Source organism: Eucalyptus grandis, chromosome 2 (genome assembly GCF_016545825.1).
Source record: "Eucalyptus grandis isolate ANBG69807.140 chromosome 2, ASM1654582v1, whole genome shotgun sequence".
NCBI lineage: Eukaryota > Viridiplantae > Streptophyta > Magnoliopsida > Myrtales > Myrtaceae > Eucalyptus > Eucalyptus grandis.
Window position 1 is genome coordinate 40,175,133 of NC_052613.1, and position 17,137 is coordinate 40,192,269.

General features: G+C 38.4%; 3 long non-coding RNA genes across 3 annotated transcripts; 2 read left to right on the plus strand and 1 right to left on the minus strand.

The window, feature by feature from the left end:
• The first annotated feature begins 548 nt into the window (after nt 1-548).
• Nucleotides 549-1,450, plus strand: LOC108956528. Its single transcript, XR_001982732.2, has 2 exons — nt 549-692; nt 886-1,450. It is a non-coding gene; the product is annotated as an uncharacterized LOC108956528 (long non-coding RNA).
• Nucleotides 1,451-2,261: 811 nt separating this feature from the next.
• On the plus strand, nt 2,262-3,054 carry LOC108956527. The gene is made up of 2 exons (XR_001982731.2): nt 2,262-2,379; nt 2,612-3,054. It is a non-coding gene; the product is annotated as an uncharacterized LOC108956527 (long non-coding RNA).
• Nucleotides 3,055-4,627: 1,573 nt separating this feature from the next.
• On the minus strand, nt 4,628-5,374 carry LOC108956529. Its single transcript, XR_005548274.1, has 2 exons — nt 5,192-5,374; nt 4,628-4,979 (listed from the first exon to the last, which is right to left on the minus strand). It is a non-coding gene; the product is annotated as an uncharacterized LOC108956529 (long non-coding RNA).
• Between the last annotated feature and the right edge of the window lie 11,763 nt (nt 5,375-17,137).

Genomic DNA, 17,137 nt, shown 5'->3' on the forward strand with positions numbered 1-17,137 from the left:
AAGAGAAAGGCTGACCGAAACAATTGAAGTAGAATAGCACCTTGAGATGTTCAAGCAACAATATCCAAAAAAATGTACTCTTAATCCTTCTAACATCCCATCTAGCTCATACTAGTCTCTAGATGATTCAAACATTGAAAATCTTGAAGGTCCGGAAATTGAAAGAATGCTCAAGAATATCGAAGGCAAAAATATGGAGAAGACTCAGATGACTCAGACAACAAAACTGAAGAGCCTATTTATAGGCATAATAAGTAAATCAAGACTCTGCTAGAAGATTATTCAAGACAAAACAAAAAAGGCAGAAGACCCACGTGAAAAGACAAAAAATTTCACCCAAAGCATTGTAGCAACTGTTTATATACTGTTTGGCACTATTTGGTACTGTAGCATAATATTGTAGCACTGTAGTAGAAGCAAAAAAAAAAAAAAAGCAGGACAATGTATGTAATCTTTATTTGTTTTACAAACAAACTTCCAATAATTTCCCCAACTCTTTTGTCATGTTTTTCAATCATCCCTTCCTCACTTTAAAAAAGCCAAAAAAGTTGTTGACGAGCGGGCCCAAGCACATTGTAGTGAACCATTATAACGAGAGGCCACCGCCCAGTGGAATTCACATTTCTTTGCAAGCTGTGTAGGATTGTAGCTATAACATCAGTCCCAAGTTTGCTCAGTTTATTCTGGCAAAGGTACGTGCAAGCACCTTATTCGACTCTTAAATTTATTATATTAGGTCTCGCTAATTCCATCTTCAATTATCTTGATCTCGCGCTCAAGTCATATAATCTTCCCGATCTATCATGAAAAAAAAAAGTGTTCCTTTTCTAATAAGGGACCATCTAATTTTTTCGGTATGAATGATGCTTCCAAAAATGTTTGTAGACTCACCGCTTGCATTGAACTGCAAGAGGGTTTTCCTGATGGAGAGCAGTAACTGTCCACAAGATTGCCCGGGTTTCCAGTACTTCCCTCCTCCATCGGCAGGGGACGTTCCGGTTTCTGTATCTTTGGAAAGCGAGATTTCTGTGTGCCGGGAGACTACGAGGTGGATCACCGTCAGCGCGGTCATCGTTGTTGCCGTCGTAGCCACCGGTGTTGTTATAAAAAATCGCCGTGGTCGGGATAGAACCACCACTCCATTGAAAATGATATGGATTTCAAATATAAGGCCGCCAACGACACCTCCTCCGCCGCCGCCGCCGCCGCCACCGCCACTGCCGCCACCGCGCTGTTGTGATCCGTGTGATCCATGTGATTCATGTTGTCATCAGATACATTGGCAGCCGTCGTGCTATCCGTGTGATCCGTGTTGTCATCAATTAAACATATTACCATGCGGGGTAATTGAATGATGCATAATGATAGATCGTCTACACTTAGCATGGGCACTTCTAAGTCCTATGAATTGTAATTTGATTTTTCAATCCAATTATGCAATTATCTTGGAGATGCCACTAACTTATGATAAATAAATTAGCAATCCAAGTAAGATGCGGAAGTACATTTCACTCTTATGAACTAAAGATTCACCAATCGATTTAGTTGCATTAGATCTTTTAGTATGAAAACAATTTACATGCGAAGTTCACCAATTTTTATTCCTTAAATTCTCTAAACATATAAAAAGTGATTATGCATAGTCACTCAAGTAACAAAAATAAACAAGCAAGCAATTACAATAGAAAGCTAATAAAAGAAATAAATGACAAGAAAAATAAAGGACACGAGTGGTATCAGGCAAAATTAAGCAAAACCTGGTTATTAAGGCCCCGGACAAAGCCCCGTGAGCTATAAATGTAAAGTCGATGTAAGCTCTCCAAGAGTTGCCTGATGCTCAAATAGGAAAGTGAATGAATGACATGTCATGACCATCTACTAAATAAATTACATTCCTAAAATGAATTGTCGCATGTGAAAAATAAATCTAAAAAATGCAATATAAAGTGCAGTGCGATATTAAGAAAACACATCCATTTGTGAGCGTGCATGGTACCTAAAATGCACCCCTAAAAATAATTTTTAATTTTTTTAATATTTTAAGACACAAAAAGAAAAACTAAGAAAATTAACTAAGTGTCGAAATGGACATGAACTAAAGCTTATGTGCTTGAATCAGCCTATATTCCATATTTGCATTGTAACTTGGACACCGAAATCACAAATAAAAATTATCCATTTCAATGCCGGTGGTGTCACGTAAAATGACCAGCGTCATGTTAATGTCGACCAGTTTTCCATACCAAAAGCCGCCACCAATAGTGGAGGACAGAAGAGAGCCATTATAATGAGAGGTCACCTAATGAAAAATTGCACTTCTTTGCTGGTAGTATAAGAATAATACCAATAACACCACACGCCTCGGTTCTTCTTGATGAGGTACACGCAAGCACCCCCTTTGACTCTTCGGTTTATACTATATCCTACTTCATTCCATTTTCAATCATCTCGTTCTCACGCTCGCGTCATATAATCTTCTGGATTTATGTGATCAAAATAGTGTTTCTTTTCTAATAAAGCACCCTCCTTTTGAACAACTACTTCTTTTCTTGTGTGAATTGATGCTTCAAAAAAATGTTTGTGAACTCATCGCTTGCTTTTAACTACGCAGGACTTTCTTGATGGAGAACTATAACTGTCCACAGAATTTTTCAGGTTGCCCGTGCTTCCCCTCTTCATTTGTCCCGAATTCGGTCTCGTCCGACGACGAGAACATTTCGTGGTGGGATACTCTGGGATGGGTCATCGTCGGCATAGTTGTCGTCGCGGTTGTAATCCGTAGTTTCCTTTTCTACTTTCGTCGTGGTCCTGAGGACGCAGAAATCACTCTCCCGGTAAACGTGGAAATCTCCCTTTAATAGGACACTGCGAGCATTTCGTTTCCGTTGTCGTTAGCGTTCTTCTCCTAGGACAATAAGATCAAGCTTCTGGACATGTGTCTGTGTGAAACTCGAATAATTTATAGTGACAGGTCGTCTATTCTATTATCCAACATTGGAGATTTGATGCAACAAATAATTGTATTGGAGGAAAAAAATTGTGATTAAGGGTTTGTTAAATTTCGGTAGTTCTATGGTCTATCAAGAACTTGATCTTCGGATTTATCGTGACATTTTCAGATGTGAACCATTAAAAGAAAACTAATGAATCACAAAGGAACATTTATCATAGACTATTACAAGGTCATACCAATGGCAACTTTAAGATTTTGATTTAATTAATTAAACATGCAATTTAATTCATTTAGGAGTTGCCACCATAAAAGGGGTATGTAAAAATGTTGGGATCGATTTTTAACATCCATCTACACCCTCACTTCAAACATAAGGCTTTATTGCCTCAATTTCTTATGCACAAAATCTTCATGAAGGCGAGCGCAGAGCATGCCATCAAGATATATCCTAGCTTATTATTCTAAGATTTATAATATGTAATGGAAATTTGAAGAGAAAAAGGGAAAACTGTTTAAGCACACAAACGCTTGATTGCTTAAGGCTAGTCTGCCTTTTTATGCATAAGGGAAAGAAAAGATAAGCAAGATTGCATCATTGGTAACGCAAGCATATTAATGCCACTTTAGTCTTCAATAAGGGGCGGAGCTTGAAGAAGCAAAGTGAGCCTATGGTAGCAGCCTATTATGTTTTTCAGGCCCTTTGACTTGATATTCTATTAGTCAAGTGCTAGCGCCCCCATAGAGTCAGGCTCTTCTGCTATCAATGAAATTGAAAGACAGACAAAAACCAGTGCCTTTTGTAAACATGCGATTCACGCCTATGACTTACAATTAATACAACACAAGGACTCTAACACTTATTACAACATCATGACTCATCTTAAAACATTTATTACAACATGGCTCATCTTCATGATTTATCACAACATGACTTCTCTTTATTTTAATTCAAAAGAAAATTGTATTCATTACTAAAAAAAAATCATAAGTACATAGTGTTCATGACAAAACAAATCGAAACAGAGCAAGAATAGTCAAACGGAGCACCAGCAAAGTTAACCACACACTTGTTCCAAGAGAACATATCTATCGAGCAAAAGCGAAGATCATGTATCAAATGGCAACCTTTGGCCTTGGTTCAATAGACTCACTTGTGAGAGGAGTATATTTAGTGCACATGTGAGGCGAGCCATAAAGAAAGCCTTACATTGGGTATTTGGAGTGAAAAGGAACGGAGCAATTGTAATACCCTAATTTTCAAAAGATGGTCATGGTCAATCAAAAAGAGTAGATCATGTGCACCAATCAAAATTGGATGGCATGATGCCATGCTAAATAATCAGGAGTTATCAACCACCACTCCTCATAATGTCATAAAATTTCCGTAAATGTATCACATTAATTAGCTAATTCTAGATTTCACTAACAATTGTGTTAAGAGAAATGGACATATATCTTTTTTAGTCATAAGAGTTAACGTAAGCTAAAGGCTTTAGACCGCGCACAATTACCTTCTCCTGGAGTCTCTTGGTCCATCAGCTTTGACGTCTGCAAGGAAACCTCCCGATCAGAGATACCATTGACATTTCTTCTTTCTCAAATTGGATCGATAAAAGGCAAATGTAAACCCAAGTAATCTGAATGAACTAGTATATACTTCCTCAATAAGCCTGATTGCAAGGGAAATTGCAAGTCATAGTTACTAAATTGCCAAATCACATTCGAATTCCTACCAAACATAAGATCGTCCAACATCAAAGGTAAGAAAAGAGATGAGCATCTATTGTTCTATATTCCATCTTCAGGAAATAACCAAAAATTAAGTCGATTTATAACCATAGTAAAAGTATGTAGCATATAAGTTCTTTTCAATCCATAACTAAAAGCCGAACAGTCAAACTGATGAGCTAAATGCATCTTTTCAATCCATGGGGGATCCAACCTACTCAATATAACGTCTGATCCTCCCAAGTTCCTGAAACATCCCATCTCTTTTCCTCAAAAACACAGCTGCCATTGGATCACTCTGCAAGAATCCATTAATCAAGTTAATTAACCTTTAAGCAAGCTCAAATTTGGGGAGAAGAAAATAGAGGAAACACTAAAAAGCAAAAATCTCTTAGAATTGACTGTACTTATTGAAAGTTTTATAATTCAATTGCACTTTCGCGATAAGTTTTAAAGCTTCTAGTGCAATTATTCTTTCAATTGTTAGATTTGTAACTACAAACATATTACATCTAATCCTTGGAGGAATCTTGCTTGGAATGACAATCTTTTATGGGTTACTGAACACCTTTCTGATGCATCCTTCCACCAATCCTTGGCTCGCTTTGCCTTTGGTGCCTTATGTTATCTCATTTGGAAAGTAAGAAATAACATTATCTTCTGCAATGAAAGATTATACATCCCGGCTCTAAAGGACCTCCTTCGTAAAGCTGTCAATTGTTGGAGAAATCTTTCGAGAATATTTTGAAGTGACAAAACATTTCTATCAGTCTAAGTCTGGATATCGATAGTTAAAGTCTCAAGAATTTATAGTCTCAAGACTTTGTTATCTCAAGACTCAAGACTCAAGACTCAAGACTCAAGACTCAAAATTATTCTCACTGACAGTCTTTCTAATCCAAAGTGTTGAAGGAAATCCAAAGTCGAGGTTTATGGTTGAGGATTTGATTCTATCCCTCGGAATAGATTCTTTGGTTGGATAATCATTTCGGATTCTTTAATTCTTATCTAAGATCAATTGAAGATCCGATGGTCACGAAATAATCTTGGATTATTCTATTCTTGAAACCGAGATCCCGATTGTATGGGCGAACAGATTGATGGGCTATCATCGATTCCTTAAATAGCTCGGATGATCTTCTTGATTGATTCCGTCCAATGGGTAGATTGGAGGAATTCCTTTGTAAGTGCCAACGGCTATGATGGCATGAAGGAGTATAAAAGGAAGACGTTCTAGTTGTTTTAAGTGTGTGATCGATAGAAAAATTCCAGTCCGAAGATCCTTGATTGTTAGTTGAGGGCGAGCGAAATTGTACACAGAGAGTGTTTATACTTGGTAACGCCTTGAGCGAGTGTGGTAGATCATCTACACCTAGAAATCAAGGAAGATCAACACGTAACAACTCTTTGATCATAGTGGAATCCAGCCAATCGGCATCGGTGCGAGAAGAGTGGACGTAGGCTTGAATCAAGCCGAACCACTATAAACCGAGTGTTCAATTCTCTCTTTCCCTTACTCGTCTTGCGATTGAATTTTTAACTGTTGCAAATTCTCTAATTGTTTAAATATCGTGCAAGCTTCGAGAAATTTTTTTTTATATACCTATTCACCCCCCTCTAGGTACTCGTACTAGCTATTTCAATTGGTATCGAGCCCGTGTTCTTACTCTGTTTGAAGTGTTTTACTTGAGTAAAAGATCCATGGCTAGTATGCTAGCAGGGGCTGATGGAGGGGCAAAGCAATACCAGACCTCCCTACTTCGATGGAAAGGATTACAACATCTGGAAGAACAAGATGAAAGCTTTCCTACGATCAAAGGATCCTCCGGAATGGGACGTAGTGGAAAAAGGAATCACTCCGCTGCTGCATCAATCACTTTGAAAGAGGAAAAGAAACCGTTGAAACCAGCGGAATGTCTCAAGAAGAAATAAACAAGAGACAAGCACTCGATGCTAAAGCAATTTATTCTTTATATTGTGCTTTGTCACCAACTGAATATAACAGAATATCTTCTTGTGTCACAGAAAAGAAGTCTGGGACAGTTACATATCACTTATGAAGGGACGGATCGAGTGAAGGAGACCAGAATTAACATTCTTCTTGGTCAATATGAATCCTTCAAAATGAAACCAGGAGAATCTATAACCGACATGTTTAGTCGTTTTACAGATATTGTCAATGGTCTTGAGAACCAAGGACAAAAAATTTCTGATCCCATGAAGGTGAACAAGCTTCTACGTGGACTCTCCAAGGATTGGAATCATATAAAGACTTCAATAAGAGAGACGCAAAGAATCATGCCATTATCGTAGACGGGCGATTGGAACTCTTGGTCTTACGAAGTGGAACGAATTAATGAAGACGAAGATCCAAGAGGTAAGAAATCTATTGCACTAAAATCAAATGATGATTCGATGATGCAGATTCTGAAGATGATATGGATGATGAGGAGCTCGCCCTCATGATAAGAAGATTCAGAAAACTGAATAGAAAAGGCAGAAGGTTCATCCCAAAGAAACAAAGTTCTCGAGACACAGCAGACCAAGTCTGTTGATGATGAGGAACCAAACAAAGAAGTAGTTTGCTTCGAATGTAAAAAGAAGGGACACATCGACCCAACCTGTCCTCTTCGAAAAAAGAAAAGAGGAAAAGCTGAGAAATTTGAAAAGCTCTTAAAGCCGAAACCTCGGAGCGATACGAGTGTGAAGAGAGTGATGAGGAATATGCCAACCCGTGTCTAATGGCGCAATCGACTCGGACTGGATCAGACTCAGACAGTGAATTTGAGGTAAGTGATTATAAAATCCCTGTCAAAGTCTCTAAATATATTGATGAGTTATGTTTTAGTCTTAAGACTTCTCTTAAAAGGATTTCCGAACTTAAAAAGGAAAACTCAGTTTTAAAACAAAAGGAAAACATTTTAGAAGAAAAGGTAAAAAATTTAGACTTGAATGTTTCTACTCTTAAAGAAAGTAAAGACAATCTTTCAAAAGAAAATGCTTTCTTAAAAACTGATTTATCAAATATTTCAAAGAAATTTTCAATAGTGGTCCGAAAAACTTGAAAAAGTCCTTTCAATCCAAAGACCTTACTTTAATAAGTCGGGTCTAGGTATGACAGCTGAAACAATCCCTTTGATTGATTTTCCGAAAGTAAAAGAAAGAATTAAGAAAAGACCATCGAGAGGCTTATAAAAATCATTTCAAAAGAGTTTTTGTAAAGCCCTGTAGGTCGAAATGCTTTAAGGTGTTCTAAGTGTAACCGTCGGGATCATTTTGAAAAAGAGTGTCCTATGGTTTGGAAGTCTGTTAAGAGAGTATGGCCTAATAATGCTCATCCTACTAACACGAAAGGACCCAAGAAAATTTGGGTACTAAAGAAAGCTTGAGACTCTTTTTTGAATGCAGGTCTCTGTCAAAAAGAAGGTAAAGTGGTATCTTGACAGCGGATGCTCAAGACACATGACAGAGACTCAAAATGTTTCATAAAGCTTATTAAAGTAAATGGTGGAAAAGTTTCATTCGGAGGAAATAGCAAAGGAAGTATTGTGGGATTGAATTGCGAAAATTGGAAATCTCACAATAAGCAATGTCTCTCTAGTGGAAGGACTCAACTACAATCTACTCAAAGCATTAGCCAATTGTGTGATACTGGTTACAAGATCTTCTTTCAAGAAGGCATATGTTCTGGAATTAGCAAAGATTCGACTCAGTCTTTCATGGGTCGAAGGCATGGAAACATCTACCTCCTTGATGTAAAGCCAAATGAAGAACAATGCTTAATCTCAATTCAAGATGAAGCAATTCTATGGCACAGAAAACTTGGCCATATCAACAAGAAGCAATTAGCCAAAATCTCTTCAAAACAGCTTGTTCGAGGTCTACCTAAACCGCCATACCAAAAGTCGACTTATGCACTCCATGCATTCGGGAAACGAGGTAAGAAATTCATTTAAGCAAATAAATCATGTATCTACTAATCATGTAATACAGTTGCTTCATATGGATCTCTTCGGACCAACAAGAACCCGAGCATTGGAGGTAAGAAATATTGTCTAGTAATTGTAGATGATTACTCTCGTTTTACACAGGTATATTTTCTTGCAAATAAATCGAAACCTTTTCGTACTTTGAAAAGTTTGCTAAAAGGTTCAAAATGAAAAAGGATGTGCTATTTCTAGTATAAGAACAGATCATGGAAGTGAATTTGAAAATCAAGATTTTACGAGATTCGTGATAAACTGGTGTTAATCACATGTTTTCCTCTCCGTATACTCAGAGCAAAATGGAGTTGTGGAAAGAAAGAATAGATCTCTTCAAGAAATGGCTAGAACACTTTTAATTGAAAGTAAAATTTCTTCACGATTTTGGGCTGTTTTTTTCAGCGCTTGCTATATTATAAATAGAGTCTTTCTAAGACCTATTCTTGACAAAACCCCTATGAATTGTTCAAAGGTAAGAAGCCTATTGTTTCATACTTTCATGTGTTCGGTTGCAAATGCTTTATTTTGAAAAATGCAAATGATCGAGTTGGTAAGTTTGAAGAAAGATCAGATGAAGGCATCTTCCTTGGATATTCTACATCGAGCAAAGCCTACGAAGTCTACAACAAAAAAAGCCAGTCTGTGGAAGAATCAATGAATGTCAAATTCCAAGACTCAGTGCAAGATGAATCCGGCCAGACTCAGTACGAAGAGACTGAATCCGCTCTAGATCTTCAAATGTCTACATCTCAAGAAGCATCTCAGATTCTGGAAGTCCATCATCAAGACGCTCATGGAGAATCAAATAAAGAAAGAGATCATCAACCCGGTAAGCGGAAGCACAAATCCGGTCATCCCAAAGATCTTATTATTGGCGAACTTAATGAAGGAATCCGCACAGATCAAAAAGGCATGAAGAATCTAGTCTTGTGGCTCTCATCTCGAAATTGAACCAAAAAGCATAGAAGAAGCTTTATCGATGAAAATTTGGATCGAAGCTATGCAAGAAGAGCTTAGACAGTTCAAAATCAATGATGTCCGGGAATTGACATCTAAACCAAAAGGTAAAACTCGTTATTGGAACCAAATGGGTATTCGGGAACAAAATGAACGAAAAGGAAAAGTCGTACGAAACAAAGCAAGACTCGTGGCCAAAGGGTATACGCAAGAAGAAGGAATAGACTATGACGAGACTTACGCACCCGTTGCAAGGTTAGAAGCTATTCGTCTATTACTTGCGTTTGCTTGTTACAAAAATTTCAGGTTATTCCAAATGGACGTCAAAAGTGCTTTCCTAAATGGATTTATCCATGAGGAAGTTTATGTGGAACAACCGCCCGGATTTGAAGACCCAAAGAAGCCGGACTCGTCTTCGGACCGAAAAGGCTCAGTATGGTCTAAAGCAAGCACCTCGAGCTTGGTACGACAGACTAAGTAAGTTTTTATTACAAAATGGTTTTGTCAAAGGTAAAGTAGATACTACTTTGTTTATCAAAAAGGAAAACAAAAACTTTTTACTTGTTCAAATATATGTTGATGACATTATTTTTGGATCCTCTAATGAAAGTCTTTGCAAGAAATTTTCTAAGTCTATGCGGGATGAATTTGAAATGAGTATGATGGGAGAGTTAACATTCTTTCTTGGACTCCAAGTGAAACAAATGAAGGAAGGAACTTTCATCCATCAAGAAAAATATGCGAATGATCTTGTCAAAAGGTTTGGATTGGAAAAATGCAAAAAGATCGACATACCAATGTCATGTTCTCGGAAGATAGACAAGGATGAAGAAGGGAAGAAAGTAGATCAAAAGCTGTACGGGAGCATGATCGGTTCACTTCTTTATCTTACCGCTTCTAGACCCGATATTTTGTTTAGTGTTTGTATCTCGTGCTAGGTTTCAATCGATCCTAGAGAATCACATCTCATTGCCGTGAAACGAATTATCAAATACGTTGCTTCATCTTCAAGCATCGGTCTTTGGTATCCAAAGAGGGGAGACTTTAATCTTCTAGGATACTCGATGCAGATCTAGCCGGTTGCGAGTCGATAGAAAGAGCACTTCGGAACTTGTCAACTACTTGGAAAACGAACGGTGTCTTGGTTTTCGAGGAAGCAAAGCACCGTAGCTCTTTCAACGACGATGTATGCAGTGAGTATGTAGCTCTTGGAAGCTGCTGTTCGCAAATTCTATGGATAAAACAACAGCTACAAGACTTTGGCATTGAAGACTCATGCACGTAAATCGATGTGACAACACCAAAGGCGATAAATCTCACCAAAATCCAATCCTTCATTCAAGAGCAAAGCATATTGAGATTCGACATCACTTTATTAGAGATCATATTCAAAATGGAGAAATCTCGATTCAATTTGTTGATTCAAAAAGTCAACTAGCGGACATATTCACAAAGCCTTTGGAGAAGAATCAGTTTGACTTTATCCGCTCGAGACTCAACATTTTGAAGCTTGAAGAAGTTAAAGTCTAGAGACTCACCAACTCTAAGACTCGATCTCTTAGACTCTAAGTCCCGAGACTCGAGACATTCATGGCTAAAGACGTAAGTTTGTATTTCATCTAAAAGGTACTAATTGTCATTTAGTTATAATTAACTCGAAAAGGTACGATTTTTTGTTTAATAATTTTGGCGATTATCGATTTTGAAAAGAAGTAATCGTTCACTTTCCTTGCACCGATTGAACTTCCTTTTTCAAAATTGAGTTATATATATATTTTTTTTTTTTCCTTTCCCCAATTTTCAAAACTCTAAAAGCACTCTCCTCTCGATCATCGTTTCTACTCTTTGTTCATCGTCGAGAAAGTGGTCATTTTTCTTGGGAAAGCAAGTGAAGGAATCCTCCAATAGACAAAGAAAGATGTCGTCTTCGAGGAAATCATCAAGAATCGCAAAAGGGGACCACAAAGAATGAAGAAGGGACCGACACATTTCGATCTCACCGAGGAAGAAGACTTACCAAGTCGGCGATGAGTCCGATTCGCTCTCCTCCACGTCATTCAGCATCTCCCGCCCCACAAAGTGCAAGTCATAATATGGAAGAAGAGATAATCGAGGATGCCGACCCAAGTAAGAGTTCAAAAGCCCTCCTTTTTGTATAATCTTTATCGTGCATTGAAAAGCACAGTACTCCATTGAACTATATAGATGACTTCCTTAAGGACAAAAATTATGGGAATGAGTATCTTTTCTGAAGAAAATGGAGGAATGGGGAATTGCCCCGAAAGGAAAAGCAGAGGAAGCACTTGCGAACATTCCAAGAGATCCTCGTATGCGGGACAAAATCGATTGACGGAACGATGATGACAAAATGTTCCTTGAATTTAAACCTAAAATGGGTGTGGCGGCAAAGGTGAAAGGAAATCGGATGGATTTGTTTAAATCCAAGGATCAGGAAAAAGTGTATTACAGTCTGTTGAAAAGAGGGGTAATCAACCCTAGAAGTGTCGATTTTGACTTCCTGGATTCCATCAACTTGAACCTAAGAGAGAAGTTGAATTTGCTTCAACTTGAGACTTTCTGCTCTGACTCTACAGACGGGTATGATCATCTGACCGCTTATTTCTACTCAAATCTTAGCTTTTTGGATGCGAATAGAATTTCATTCAGTGTTCGAGACAAAGTCTATGTGGTAGATGTGAATATGTTGGCGGACATAGTTGGAGTTGAACGGGGACGCTATCTCCCAATCAAAGTCTCACCGCTCGAACTACTCGGATCTTGTCAAAGATAGGGATGTAGATAAGAAAATTATCTATTCCAGGATGAATGCCATCAACATTGTGCTTCACAAGATTGTGATCAATTGTCTCGAGACCTAAGTCTACTTCAAAGACTTCGTGTCTCTTTCGAAGCAAAGTTGATGTATGCGATCAACTCGGGACGGAAGTTTTCTCTCCCGCACACTATTCTTTTCCATATGTACAGAGCGGTGTCAAAAGACAAAGGACAATTGCCTTATCTGGTCAGTGACCAAGATCTTCGACATCTGAATATTGATCCGCCACATACTTTTTGTGTTCGAACGTGTGATAAGATGGTGGTAGGGCTGAAAATGTTAATGAAGATGCGTCGCAAGAACTCTCTAAGGCAATGGAGAAATTCAAAGTGAAATCTCCAGTCGGTCTGCTTCAAAAGGGAAAGGAAAGAAGGCCATTGGTGCTTCTTCGAAAAAGAGGAAAAGAACTCTTATCCTGGAGGATGAGGATGAGGATGAAGATGATGAAGATCCCACTATTCCAAAGACCGACAAGAACAAGACGTTCCGTGTCTTATCCGATTTAACTTCAGCAGAAAGCGAGAGAAGAAGAAGAACGAGAGAGAGAAGGAGAAAGAAGTTGAGGAAGAAGGAGAAGAAGAAAAAAGAAAAACGTCTGATAAACTGGAGAGAAGGGAAATCAAGAGCATGATCATCACTCTTCCCCTTTCGATGTCCTAGAGACGGGGGAGTTAGCGAGCAAGAGAGGTCTCCACCTCATGCCGCTGAAGATCTAAGACAATCTCCGGAAGACCCAAAAGAAGTTCGGAGGTCTCTCAATTGCTGAAGAAGATGATACGACGATTCCAAATCTGCCGGACCGTTCGTAAGCGCCATCGTCGCACACACACCATCCGAGAAAGCCAATGCCGCATACGACGGATGATTCTGTAGATCTTCGTAGTATCATGAATATTCTCCTGGAAATGCGTAACCAAATATATATTCTGGATCGTGAAATCCAAGCTTTGAAGCATCTTTGGACAAGCATCTTGGTCTCTCGGAAGATAAATACAAAGACCTCGCTCCGCAACTTCAAGCCAATGCGAAGAGAGAAGAGGTAGCTCATCTGCGAGAAGATCGAAGAAGCTCGAAGGAGTAGTCCAGTCCATTGGGGATTTCCGGATCGTGCGCATTCCCAGCGAGACATGACTCCTTTCTCACCCTCTTTTTAATGATGACAAAAAGGGGGAGAACCAATTTGAACAAACATTATTTTAAAACTTTATTTGAAGTGACTTTTGTGTTTATGTTTATTTTTGAGTATGACTTGAGAACTTGAACTTGAGTGTTAGACTCGAATTGGTTGTGGATTTTGATGCTTGTTGGTTGCATTTATATCAAGTATTGTTACATGGTATTACTCATGAAAGACTAACCAATTTCTTTGTGGATGCAGAGTCTGGTTGTTTATTAATCTTTATGAGTTAGCCATATTGCTTGAGAAATGTTTTTGCAGGTCAAAGTTGTTCAAATCTTCAAGAAAGTTTTGTCACCATCAAAAAGGGGAGATTGTTGGAGAAATCTTTCCAGAATATTTTGAAGTTCGACAAAACATTTCTATCGATCTAAGTCCTGGATATCGATAGTTAAAGTCTCAAGAATTTATAGTCTCAAGACTTTGTTATCTCAAGACTCAAGACTCAAGACTCAAAATTATTCTCACCGAGTCTTTCTAATCCAAGTGTTGAAGGAAATCCAAAGTCGAGGTTTATGGTTGAGGATTTGATTCTATCCTCCTGGAATAGATTCTTTGGTTGGATAATCATTTCGGATTCTTTAATTCTTATCTAAGATCAATTGAAGATCCGATGGTCGACGAAATAATCTTGGATTATTCTATTCTTGAAACCGAGATCCCGATTGTATGGGCGAACGGGATTGATGGGCTATCATCGATTCCTTAAATAGCTCGGATGATCTTCTTGATTGATTCCGTCCAATGGGTAGATTGGAGGAATTCCTTTGGTAAGTGCCAACGGCTATGATGGCATGAAGGAGTATAAAAGGAAGACGTTCTAGTTGTTTTAAGTGTGTGATCGATAGAAAAATTCCAGTCGAAGATCCTTGATTGTTAGTTGAGACGAGCGAAATTGTACACGAGAGTGTTTATACTTGGTAACGCCTTGAGCGAGTGTGGTAAATCATCTACACCTAGAAATCAAGGAAGATCAACACCGTAACAACTCTTTGATCATAGTGGAATCCAGCCAATCGGCTGTCGGTGCGAAAGAGTGGACGTAGGCTTGAATTAAGTTCGAACCACTATAAACCGAGTGTTCAATTCTCTCTTTCCCTTACTCGAGTCTTGCGATTGAATTTTTAAATTGCAAATTCTCTAATTGTTTAAATATCGTGCAAGCTTCGAGAAATTTTTTTTATATACCTATTCACCCCCCCTCTAGGTACTCGTACTAGCTATTTCATCAATGACAGGGCTCTTTCTTTTCCCAAGGTCCCGGACAACCCCCGTAATAGAAGACTACAACTTAGTTGGGGCATCCCTCCCTCCATCTTTGATTGATTTGGCTTACTATTGGCGCCCCCCCTTCCTCGGCCTGATGGTTGATGAACCTATCCTTTGCTACATTGCTGCCCATCTCATTGTTGCTGGTTGATACTTCTGATGGATCTCTCCTGATCCTGTTGCGGGTTGGGACTTGTCTTTTCCTTGTGCGGGCCACAGTGTTGTGTGCTCTTTGCCCTTGGCCACTGTTTTGGCCTTCCTTTGCTGCTGCTTTTATCTGCAATGTATCTCTCTTGCAGCTCTTCCCCCCCTTTTTCTCCCCTTGGCCCTGGCCCCCTTCCACTCGTTTGGATTTTCTGTCCTTTTGAGTGTGAGCTGGTGCCGAGTCCCCTCCTTTTGCTGTACTTCTATATAGCTTTTTGTGCAAAAGTCTATATACCTATTACCTTTTACCAAAAAAAAAAACATATTACATCTAATTCAACTCTTAATCATCAAATTCAAATTATTGCACTATTCCATTTACATTGCCAAAAGGCATAATCTAAATTTAGATAGATATTTTCCTTTAGAATATGATCTCTCTCCACATAGACATATAGATATAGATTTTAACACTTTTTGTTCATACTGATGTGGGCTTGTAAACTAAGCTGCGAAGATCCCACGGATTGGCTCTATTCCACAAAATTGGCTTTCTATCCCTCTACAAGCCCTTCGGTCTCTCCTTTGTTTAGTTCCCCTTGCCTGGGACTCTTTAGACCATGTTCACAATTTCAATAAAATTTTCTTTGACCGAAAAAGGACGAACTTCACCTTTTTTGTTGCCCCCATAGGATGATCCACATGAGTCAATTCTTTCTTCTTATTCTTCTTCTTTTTCTTGGGTCTGTCCAACTTTTCCAGACCAATAATTGCGAGTGACCATCGGACGAAGAAGACAAGACAGAACAATGGCAACACTTATGGGTGGTGTGGGTCCTGGAAACTGAGATGTTTTTTTCAATCCCTTCCCACCTAAAAAGTACACTTTTTAAATGATAAGTAACTCTTCACATGTGCCCGCCGTAGGAGTGCATGCGCTAGCACATGGACGTGCTAGGTGGGTCACTTTCACATGAGTAATATCCACTTCTATGTGTATAAAGGAGTGCATGCACTAGCACATGGATGTGCCAAGCGGTTCACTTTCACACGAGTAATATGCACTTCTATGTGTATAAATGAGTGCATGTGCTAGCACATGGACATGTTAGGTGGGTCACTTTCACATGACTAATATCCACTTCCATGTGTATAAAGGCAGATTACCAATGATCAAATTTTCAGTCTAAAGTAGCACTAAATAAATTTATGTATATGTACCCATCCAACGGATGAAGATTGTAAGATCTATATTTACTTGTCACGACCTATCCCTTCGTACGGAGGAAAATAAGTTTAGGGGTATTGTCTAAAAAACGAACCTATGATCTAGTGCGGGCTCTCCTAAACTCATACCTCTCACAACTTTAAAGTATTCGTAAAAATTTTCTAATAAAGAGTCCCAACTAGTCTATTGAGGTTGACTAAGAACCAAGTGACACATTAAAGTGTAACTCACCTCCTACACAACTAAAGAGTTTATGGTTGGGGACTTAATTATACTTATTAAACAATTAATACCATTTTGGTACCTAATCTTATTCATTCAAAAAGATTTTCTATCAGGTAGTCTACGTTAACATTAGACATGTTGACTAATATGTAAGGTGACCATGCGAACATGCAATCATTAACATGACAATTAGCAACTAAAGTGACATCAAATAAATTGCATTGGGAGAGCAAGATCTAGCATTATCAAATAAGGAGCCTGCCATTTCTAACTAAGCTAAAGGGAAACCATAATCAACATATGGAAAATGTGTAATCAACGGCATTTATTTTAAGATAATTGGAACCTTATGGTAGAACTAAAAGGGCTTGTTTAATTTTTTAACACAATTTTCTTATCAATGATTTTCTCATAACTTTAAGAGAGGGCGACCTTGAAAGATTATTTCTAAGCATTTTCTGACTTTAGGAAAAATAAAAAAATATAAATCGGAATTTTTAATTAATTTTTAAATATATATTTTATTCAATTAATTAGTACTCCGAAAATAGGGACATGGCCAGAACATGGATGAACTTGGACTTACGGTTTAGAGTAGAGGGCACAATTGATCTTATCCTCAAGCCCACCCCATTTC